Genomic DNA, 11,257 nt, shown 5'->3' on the forward strand with positions numbered 1-11,257 from the left:
TCAATGTTCTCAAAAATAAGATGATTGACTTGCTAGACCTGCCTATGATTTTCCTTTATTAAAGTTTTAAGACTCTCTAAGCCAGGAATGGGTAATCCCATCCCAAAGGCAGTAGCTTTACATTTTCAAGTATCTACTTTTCTACTATGTACTTTTCTACTGAGGATTTCAGTGAGTTCTTTTCTACTTAGATACTTTTTTTACTCAAGGTTTCTAAGGCCAGGAACCCTAAAAACCTGGTCTTCTTAAAATTCTGGCAATATAGGAATCCTCCCATTCTTTTTACTAAAAACAATTAACCAAGAAGAGACTGTAACACAAAGAGTACAGCCTTTATTTTGATTGTTTTTCTCTTTGTTTTCAAAGTCTGTTCCCAAAGCAGGTAATTAACTCATTTGTATGGGACTTGAACAAGCAGACAGCTGGTAATACAGGGCAGAGCTTCATGTCCAGGAAGTGTTTTCAGAATGCATACAGCATCATTACAAGTACCATACAATTATATGATGAAGCATTTCCCTAAAGACCTTATGCCATGAACATATATAGCCCAGCACAGTATCCTACAATGCGATGCCATCTCAGGAGATTTTACTGAGATTTTTATACACCTCTTAGCTTACCTGGATTTCATGTCCCCAGAATAGGATTCATAAAAGCCAAGGTTTGCTTGTTTCCTCCTCTTCTGCTTTTTTAAAAGGTGTATTTGGAGATTTTCCACTCAGGATTATCTGCAGTTACAGTTGGTCCTTTAAAGGCTGTTTTTTGGCAAATTAATTGAATGCTCTCAACATTCATGCCCACTTTTGCAATATACCTATTTAGTCCATTCTCTTTAAGACAGAAACCTTCACAGCTGCAAGTGCTAGAGATCCTGCCCTTACATGAGACTGTGTGATTCTAAGTCAGCTTTCTTTCCTTTCTGTATCTGGTTTGCTTGGACAGGAGACAGGAGCTCTCCTTGTCTCTGCCATCATCCATTCCGATATAAGATGACTGATAGATAACACAGACACCTCTCCAGGTATTGAAAGACCCCAGGTGGTCATGATTTCATAACAGATATGAAAGGGTGTGTTTAAGCAGGAAGAGTGTGCACGGGGAGGAAGCCTCTCAAATGGGAGCCCTGTACCTGCCACTGGTTACATAGTTTCTTTACAGTTCAGTTTAGCACAGCCCGGACTCTCTATATTTGGGAATAAGGTCATGCCACTCCAAAAGCACACAAGACAACATGTGGGCAGTGGTAAGGGAGGGAACGGGACAACCAGAATGGCTGCAGAAAACAAAATGCAACTAGCAACTTGTGACATGAATGGAGCGCAGAGCACAGAGCCATCTGACGTGCTATGCCAGCTGCCATCCTTAATTAAACTCCAAACTGGCCAGAGCTCCCACCTCCACACTCCTGAAGAATGAGCAAAGGCCACTGGTCCATCAAAGCTAATTTGTTTGCAGCCGTGAGACTCTCCCAGGAGGCCAGCTCATTGTCTCTGTGCTATGGAGCTTGTGCCTCAGTCACTCTGCCTGGCAGGCATGGGGCAAGTGTTTGATGATTCTCAGCACGGAGAGAAGGGCTCTGTTGACATCTGTTCTGAAATAGCTCCTCATCATTTTCCCCAGACCTGTCCTGAGCCCAGAGAAGCACTACATTTCCAAGTGCCCTACAGAAAACCTTGAGATGCCAGGGCTCTGGGTAAGCCAGGCACTAATATTTATTTAGCCCCACTACATGGAAAATTATGGGAGGGAAAGCCTATGTATCCTCCATGTCTGTAAATCTGCATAATGGCATATTTTTCTGGGGCTTACTGAGTCCAGGATGGTAGGAATCTGCAGTCCCTATTATTGTAGTCACTTAGCATTCCTCTAACAGGCAACCCACAATCAGCACTCAGCACTGCGCTAGTGTATACTAGCCAAGTCCTTAGGGAAATGAGTTGGGGAGCTAGTTACAAGGAGGAAGACTGTCACCTCTCCATTACACTGCTAACTGCAATCTGTTTTGACTTATGTCGTTTCTGATGCATTGAAGACTTTCTATTTCACTAGATTGTGGATCCCTTAAGAAATCTTTTTCAGCCGGGCTTGGTGGCTCAGCCCGTAATCCCACGCCTTTGAGAGGCTGAGGTGAGTGGATTGCCAGAGCCCGTGGGTGCAAGGCCCGCCTGGGCAGGCGAGACCTCATCTCTACAATAAATCAAAAAATCAGCAGAGCGTGGTAGTGCGCGCCTGTAATTCCGGCTACTCAGAAGGCTAAGGCGGAAGGATCGCCGGAGTCCAGCAGGTCGAGGCTGCGGTGGCCGGGAGTGGCCACTGCACTCCAGTCTGGGCGACAGAGTGAGACTCCAACTCAAAAAAAAAAAAAAAAGAAATCTTTTTCTACTTCTTGGTGTCCCCAGTACCCACTCAAGTCTTCTTGAACATACTCGGTGTACTCTAAGACTATTCAGGATTATGTCACTGATGATGTCTGTGGCTATAGACAAATTGTACTGAGTACTCTCCAGCCTGGTTGAACCCCTTCCTCAAGTCTTCTGTTTATTCCTCAAAAGGGCTTTTTTCTCCCAGTGTCATGAACTCTTTTCATTTCTCTGTTAATCCCTCTGGTTCACACATAGCTGTGACTCAGTGAAACACCTTGTAGGTGTATTGATGGCCCTGAAGGCAACATGAAGTATATTGGTGAAGAGTAAACACTCCAGTGTAAGAATACCTGAAGTCAAATCTCTGATTAACCACTCACTAGCTGAATTTTGTTAGGCAGGTAACGTAGTTTCTCTGTGCCTTTGTTTTTTTATCTGTATAATAGAGATATCATAGTACCTACTTTCCGAATAAACTAAGTTTTATGCTTAAAGAGTTTAAAATGGGATCTGTTGTACTGTAAATACTTTAAAAATGCCAAACAATATCCAACAAAGAGCAGTGAAATCAGAACATCAATAACTCACTTGTACATTCACTTAGATATCTAATATTTTTGAAGTTCCTATTTTGTGTAAGAATAAAGCAAAGTCCCTACCCTTCAGGATTGTGTAATAAAGTGGGACGTCAGAGAAACAAATGAACAATTTCCAAAGTTTGAGACAAAGGGCCAGAGGGTAAGATGGTATGTGCAGAAACGCACATAAGATGGGGAGAGACTGGTATGGGGAGAGAGGGAGTGTAGCAAGCATAGGGAGGTGAGAAGTGAGGCTGAGGAAAAGTGGGCATTAGACTGAGAAGGGTCTTGAGCTTTCTTGCCGAGAAGTTTAGACTTTACTTTTAGAGCAATGAGGTGCCATTAAAAAAGTTATGTAGAAAGTGATATAATCCAATTTGCATCTTTGAAAGATCAGTGCAGGTTCAGTGTTAAGAGGGCCCAAATGATTGTTGACAAAGGTGTCAAGAACATACATTGGGGAAAGAACAGTCACTTCAATAAATGCTGCTGGGAAAACTGAATATCCATATGCAGAACAATAAAACTAGATCCCTACCTCTCATGATATACAAAAATCAACTCAAAATGGGTTAAAGACTTAAATGTAAGACATGAAATTATAAAACTACTAGAATAATACAGGAAAGCTCTTCAGGGGGTTGGTCTGGATCAAGATTTTATAGATAAGGAAGATTTAAAAAATACAGGCAGCAAAGCAAAAGTAGACTAATAGGATTATATCAAACAGCAAAGAAAACAATCAACAAACTAAAGAGACAATCTGCAGAATTAGAGAAAATATTGGCAAACTATTCATTTGACAAGGGATTAATAACCAGAATATACAAGAAACTCAAACAGCAAGAAAAAATAAACAATCTTTTTTTTTAATGGGCAGATTATCTGAATACACATCTCACAAAAAAGACATACAAATGGGAAACAAGTATATATAACAATGCTCAACATCACTAATAAGGGAAATGCAAATCAAAACCATAATAAGATATCATCTCACTCCAGTTAGAATGGCTATTATCAAAATAACAAAACAATGACAAAAGTTGGCAAGGATGCAGGGAAAAGAGAACTCATACGCTGTTGGTGAGAATGTAAATTAGTACAGCCATTATGAAAAACAGTTTGGAAGTTCCACAAAAAATCTAAAAATAGTATTACCATAGGATCCAGCAATTCTACTACTGAATATATAACCAAGGAAAAGGAAATCAGTATGTTGAAGAGATAACTGCACTCTTATGTTTATTGCAGCACTATTCACAATAGCCAAGATATGGAAATAATGTAAGAATCTATCAGTAGACGAATGGCTAAATAAAATGTGGTGTGTGTGTGTGCGTGTGTGTGTAACAGAATACTATTCAGTCATAAAAAGGAATGAAATTCTGTCATTTGTGGCAGTAAGGATGAATCTGCAGGAGAGTATATTAAGTGAAATAAGCCAGGCACAGAAAGATAGATACCACAAGTTCTCTATTATATATAGGAGCTAAAGAAGTTGATCTCATAGAAGTAGAGTGAAAAATAGTAGTTACTAGAGGTTGGGAAAGGGGGAGGATAGGGAAAGATTTGTTAGTGGAAGATACAAAATTGCACCTAGTCAGGAAGAATAAGTTCTAGTGTTCTACAGCAGTGTAGGGTGACTATAGTTAACAATAATTTTTTTTTTTTTTTTGAGTTGGAGTCTCACTCTGTCGCCCAGACTGGAGTACAGTGGCCGCTCCCGGCCACCACGGCCTCGACCTGCTGGGCTCCGGCAATCCTTCCCCCTCAGCCTTCCGAGTAGCCGGAATTACAGGCGCGCGCTACCACACCCGGCTGATTTTTTGATTTATGGTAGAGATGAGGTCTCGCTGCCCAGGCGGGTCTTGAACCTGCAGGCTCAGGCAATCCACTCACCTCAGCCTCCCAAAGGCACGGGATTACAGGCTGAGCCACCGAGCCCGGCTAGTTAACAATAATTTATTGTATATTTTCAGATAGCTAGGAGAGAGGGTATTAAAGGTTCCCAGCAAATAAATGATAAATCTTTGATGTATGGATATACTAATTATCCTGATTTGATTACTACTTCTTATATACATGAATTGAAATATCACACTGTACTCCATAAATGTGTACTATTAACATGCATCAATTTTTTTAAAAGGAGATAAAGAGGACTAGACAGGAAGAGAGAAAAATGAGGTTATTACAGTCAAGTGGGTAAGGGGTGAAAATGGCCCGAATTAAAGTAGTCTCAGTGAAGACAGAGATAAGGAAGTGGATTTTAAAAATTTTTTAAATCTTGAAAAGTTAGGGGAGATACCGACTGGTGATTAATTGGGAGATGATGGAGAAGGAGTAGAAGATGACCAGGATCCGGGCTCGGTGGCTCAGTCTGTAATCCCGCGCCTTTGGGAGGCTGAGGTGAGTGGATTGCCTAAGCCCGTGGGTTCGAGATCCGCCTGGGCAGCGAGACCTCATCTCTACAATAAATCCAAAAAATTAGCCGGGCGTGGTAGCGCACACCTGAGGTTCCAGCTACTTGGAAGGCTGAGGTGGAAGGATCGCTGGAGCCCAGCAGGTCGAGGCTGCGGTGGCCGGGAGCGGCCACTGCACTCCAGTCTGGGCAATAGAGTGAGACTCCAACTCAAAAAAAAAAAAAGAAGATGACCAGGTTTCTACTGGATGGGACAGAGTGCAAATCGGATAGAACTCAGCAAGAACAAGCCAGGATGAGTATCAGAAGGACTGCATAGACAGCAATTACACTTGGCAGAGCACCTACTGGAACCTCTCATTGGGCCAATAGAAAGGTGATAGGAGAGTACTGAATTTTCTGTGATGATGTACAGGTATACTCCTGCAGAAGTCACAGAGGTAGGCTCATCTTGCAGAAGAGAAGAAATTTGGTGACTAAAGTCCACAAATTTTCTTCTGTGGAGAATTCCTAGAGGGTGGACAACTGAAGTTAGTTCAAATAACCTTTCTTCTGCTTTCCCATGTCTGTTACACAGTCAGTCAGTATTTAAAGAACATAACAATTTGCACTCAGTATTTTCCTATCTGCTCTGGGAAGAAAGAAACAAAGTAAGACATGAGTTACATCCTATTTGAAAGGACAGATCTACTATATACATGAGACTTTATAAAACAATACAAAAGGGCATATTGAATGCTAAATTGAGAGGTTTGGTTTATAAAATCCTGCAGAAACCTTCCCAGAGATGTTGTGATTAGGAAAGCCCATGGGGCAGCAGCTTGGCCTGAAGGGATGAAGAGGATCTATTTTTATTCAGAAAAGGAGGAATTCCTGGACATAGTAAGAACTCAATCTTTTAAAATGAATGACCGCCGGCTTGGTGGCTCAGTCTGTAATCCCGCGCCTTTGGGAGGCTGAGGTGAGTGGATTGCCTGAGCCCGCGAGACCTGCTGGGGTAGCGAGACCTCATCTCTACAATAAGTCAAAAAATCAGCCGGGTGTGGTAGCGCATGCCTGTAATTCCGACTACTCGGAAGGCTGAGGCGGAAGGATCGCTGGAGCCCAGCAAGTCGAGGCTGCGGTGGCTGGGAGTGGCCACTGCACTCCAGTGTGGGCGACAGAGTGAGACTCCAACTCAAAAAATAAATAAATAAATAAATAAATAAAATGAATGACCAAGATGGGAAAGTTATTCTTTCCATTTTCTGTATTGTATGTATATGTGTGTATTCCTCCCTAATGTTTAAAATTCCATTAATCAAAGCAGCATTTGTAAGCTATGGGCTTTACAGAACTTCTGTCCTTGCCTTCCTTTGCTTTTTCACCTAACTCTTCAAAGAAAAAGGCTGAGCATATGAGGGTAACATGAATGGAGAAAGGGAGTGAGCAAAGGAAGAAGTATTGGGTAACTTCTGTTGACTGATTTTCCTGCTTATACATCCCTCTCCGTTCCCAGGACCGAGCAGTTTGATGAATGCTATCAGCATTGTATTATACTGAATCCATGATTTACGTGAATTCAGTCCTACTGCCATGGGCATATATCCACAAAGTGACATAATTTCTTATGTCAATCACCTGGGAAAAGGAGTGACTGAGAACAGAAGCCATAACTAAGGAAGACAGCTGGAAGCTGGAAGAAGTGAATCTCAAATTCTTGGATCCAGTTATGGAGATTTAAGAGAGCCATTGGGCAATAGATAGAAACATCCAACTGGAGACAGGTCCAAAGCTGGAAAGAAAGGCACTTGGGCAGGTCATGCTTTCCTCTGTGGTTCTATGTAAACAGGAACAGGAGTAGCGAGCATGTTAACTGAAAGCCAAAATATCTTGGACATTCCAACTTTATTTTTCCTGGGTTATTTCCTCAGTGCTTAACAATTTTTTGGAAGTTCTAATATGTTTGGTTGGATTACAATAAAGTGAGGAAAGAATTTTGGTCCTCAAGTGAACCAAAACATTAAAGAAAGCAAGTGCCTCCCTGTGGCCTAAAGAACAGTAATCAAACACGAGAACCATGAGGGAGTAACAGAAGACAAGGTGGAGTTCCTTGAGCAGTCAGCCCTCACTATCAGAATGTCTCTATTCAGAGACAATCCTTGACACCTCTGAATTGTATAAAGAAGAGTATCTCAATTGTTTCCCTTATGCTCTATTCATGTTGCTTCGGACTGCCTAGGCCAGGAATAAATGTGGCTGGTATTCACTGTCATGGCTCTAGGTTTCTAATTGTGGACAAAGGAAGTCTTTTTCTTCAGGGGTACTATGTCTGCTAAAGGTAGAGCTGAACTCAGTCCCCAGTGGCCTGACTTCTGCATGCATTCTGGTTATCCCATTCCCCCACAATGACTCAAACAGGACTGAATACCATCTTCCCATGATGACTTGATATAGTTCTATTCAAAGATACGGATGAGAAGACTTCCCAAGCTCTCCTGGGCAGAAAACCATTCTCTCTAGAAAATGTGCCAGATCAATGAGGCCCCATTGGGTACAGTGGAATGGGATGAGACCAACTTTTTTTGGGATAGAATCAGAATAGGCAGAGGTGACGTGTGTAGTTTGTATCTGAAGACCTCTGAGCACTTTACAGACATTATCTCATCCACCTTCAACAGACATGAGCTCATTTACAGACTTCTAGTCAATTACTGATAATTTATTTGTAAAATTATTTGTATTGCGTTTATACTTGAAAGGCAGAGCCAGTCATTAGCCAAACTAATACCCACACCCCATCTCAACCAGAGTTTATTTAAGCAATTATGCAGTTAAGTGCTTTTCAATCTACCTGTGTCACCTCTGGAAAGTTGTCGATAGTTTATCATGAAGAAAGTTAAATAGTGAATGTTTAAATCTGAAGCTGTTGACTAGTCTCTGGATTTCTACAAAAATAGTCAATGGTTTTACAACCATATTAGAGCTAGGTCAATCAAGATACAAAGGAATTGGGTAAAACCTATATGGGCAAGTGGAGAAACAAGAATCTATCTGTCTATCTGTCTATCTATCTATCTATCTATCTATCTATCTATCTATCTATCTATCTATCTATCATGTATCCATGGACCTAGCTATACAATTATGCTAGGCATTGCACTAAATGCTTTATAAATATCTCACTTAAGCCTTACCTCAATCCTTTTAGGGAAGATATTATAATCAGTTTGCAAATAAGGAAACAGATTCAGAAAGACTGAAACACTTTTCCACAATTATACCACTGGGAAGAACACTTAAACCCTAAATTTCAGACCCAACTCTTTCTGATCATACTATATCAATATCCCTGAAGAGAGGGCTGCCATCCCTATCCCAAGGTTGCATAATTCTAATCCCACTAGACTACCTACCTCCCAACTCTTATACCTTAAATCAAGTTAAAGACTTCATATTCAGTTCTTGACTATCTAAGAAAGTCAGTTACCTCTATTTTGGAATGGCTCTGGGAATGTAAAGACTATAGATTGAAGTTGCTGAAAATATCAGGGCTCAAGATCTCATAAAGTCTAAATTTCTGGCAGATAATATTATTTCCATTTTTATGCAGTTCAGAAATCTGAGACATTCACCATGTAAACTTTTTCTAACAAAAGGCAATTTAACTCTGGGCATGATGGGGCAAGTTTCAACCGAGAATATACATACATAGATTTTAAGCAGGGGCAACTCAGATTTTAAATATTTTAAGGGTAGAGAGCTTGCCTGTTTGTGTTAAGAGATATTGTCATGTAATGAGGTTAAGACATATAAATTATGCTTATAAAAATATTTTGCTATGTTGGTAAAGAATAGAGTATTTCCAGAAAAAAATTATATATATATGGAAATACTCTATTCCTTATAATTTATATATAAACTCCTTAAAGGATAGAACCCATGTCATACTTTGCTTCATATATATATGGAGGGAGCGAGGGAGGGAGAGGGAGAGGGAGGGAGAGGGAGGGAGGGAGAGAGAGAGAGAGAGAGAGAGAGAGAGAGAGAGAACCCCCCACAAATCAGAATTTATAAAAAATTGTATATTCTTCCATGTTTAAACTTTAGTCACCTTCAAAGTACTCCCCATCTGATGCAATACACCTATAGAGGTGTTTTTTCCACTGCTCAAAACAGTCTTTGAACTCATCAACTGTGATGCCTTTTAGTGCTTCTACCGTTTTTTTGTTTCTCCTCTTCCACATGGGACAAATGTTTCCCTTTGAGGACTTTTTTCATCTGGGGAAACAAAAAAAGTCACTAAGGGCAAAGTCAGGTGAATGGGGAGGGTAGACACGGGGGTCAGGCTGTTTTTTATGAAAAACTGCTGAACACTCAGTACAGTTTGAGCAGGTGTGCTTGGAAATCACCCATCATGAAATAGGCAAACACAATAAAAGAATCTCAAAAAAAAAAAAGAAAAAAAAAATTCAATGGACCTGAATGCAGCCTATCACAACAATGCTAGTAAGTACACTGATGCAGATGGGTTCCTAGAACACTTAACCTAGACTAGATGGGGAAGTCTAGACTACAAGGGGCCTGCCCTCCAAAAAATAATTCTGTGGTTTTTTTTGCACCCTTCCCTTGTATATACTCATACACACTATTCACAACAGTAAGTGTTTGTGTGTGTGTGTGTGTGTGTGTGTGTGTGTGTGTGTATTTGGAGTCAGGGTCTCACTCTGTCACCCAGGCTAGAGTGCAGTGGCATGATCACAGCTCATTACACCCTTGACTTCTGGGGTTCAGGCAATTCTCCCAAGTTCTCAGGACTACAGGTTTACACCACTTTTCCCAGCTATTTTTCTTTTTGTTGGTATAGTCAATATCTCCCTTTGCCTAGGCTAGTCTTGAATTCCTGGGCTCTAGCAATCCTCTTATTTTTGGCTTTGACTTCCAAAAGTGCTGGGATTACAGGCATGAGCCACCTCCATGGCCCACAAAAGTTACATTCTAATGGTGTTTGGACACTGCTAAAAGGCTATTATATGTAAACAGTAAGATATAGAAAACTTAAACTTATGGTTGGAAAACATTCTTTTTTGGGGAGGGGAGGAAGATGATGTCAGCATCTTTTAAAAGAATGAAGTAAAGAAGATTCTTTCTGATGTCTGAGCAATAAACCACATAAATCACATAAATGCACTCACTGTTTTCTGCATAAAAACAGTCTCTAGGTGCTTCTTTATCCTAGGGATGAGTTAGCTGCCCCAAGAGAACTGACAGTGGTGGAAAAACACTAGCACCTGGATACTTACAAAGTAGAAGCACTCACAGCCATGAGCAGAGTGATTGATGTGTCTGGATGCCATGCTGGCCTGAGGTTTTTTTTAATTATTATTTTTAAAAAATTAATTCATTATAAAGATGTGGGGTACAATTAAGGGTTAGGTATATAAACACCGATCATGCAGGTACCCTTGTTGATGAGGTATGCCCCTCCCTCCACTAGCAGTTTCCCTCAACTGCCAATCCCACTCCTCCCTCCCACCAACAGTTTCCCATTACTGCCAATCACTTTCTTATAGCACTATAATTGTTCAAGGTCACCTTATGAGTGAGAACATATGGAACTCCGTTCTTTGTTTTTGTGATAAATCACCCGGGTCCCTAATGGTGGCCTGAGGTTTACTCCAACACAAAAGGGAGTGAGAAGGAAAGGATTAGAATTGATCACATGCAAGGAAGTAAGAGGAGTGTTTCAAATTACAAAAGATGTTGATTCTTTTTACAATTTAAATACAAAGAGTTTCAGTATATGTCTCTCTCTCCATTTGTTGGCAGACTTTTGTTTCCCCCCTTACTCCTCTATCTCTCCACCCCCCTCTTCAACCCACTGTCTGCTCCATTCTCTTCCCTCTGCT

This window comes from Carlito syrichta, unplaced genomic scaffold (genome assembly GCF_000164805.1).
Source record: "Carlito syrichta isolate Samal-C Ts95f unplaced genomic scaffold, Tarsius_syrichta-2.0.1 Scaffold303188, whole genome shotgun sequence".
NCBI classification, from domain to species: domain Eukaryota; kingdom Metazoa; phylum Chordata; class Mammalia; order Primates; family Tarsiidae; genus Carlito; species Carlito syrichta.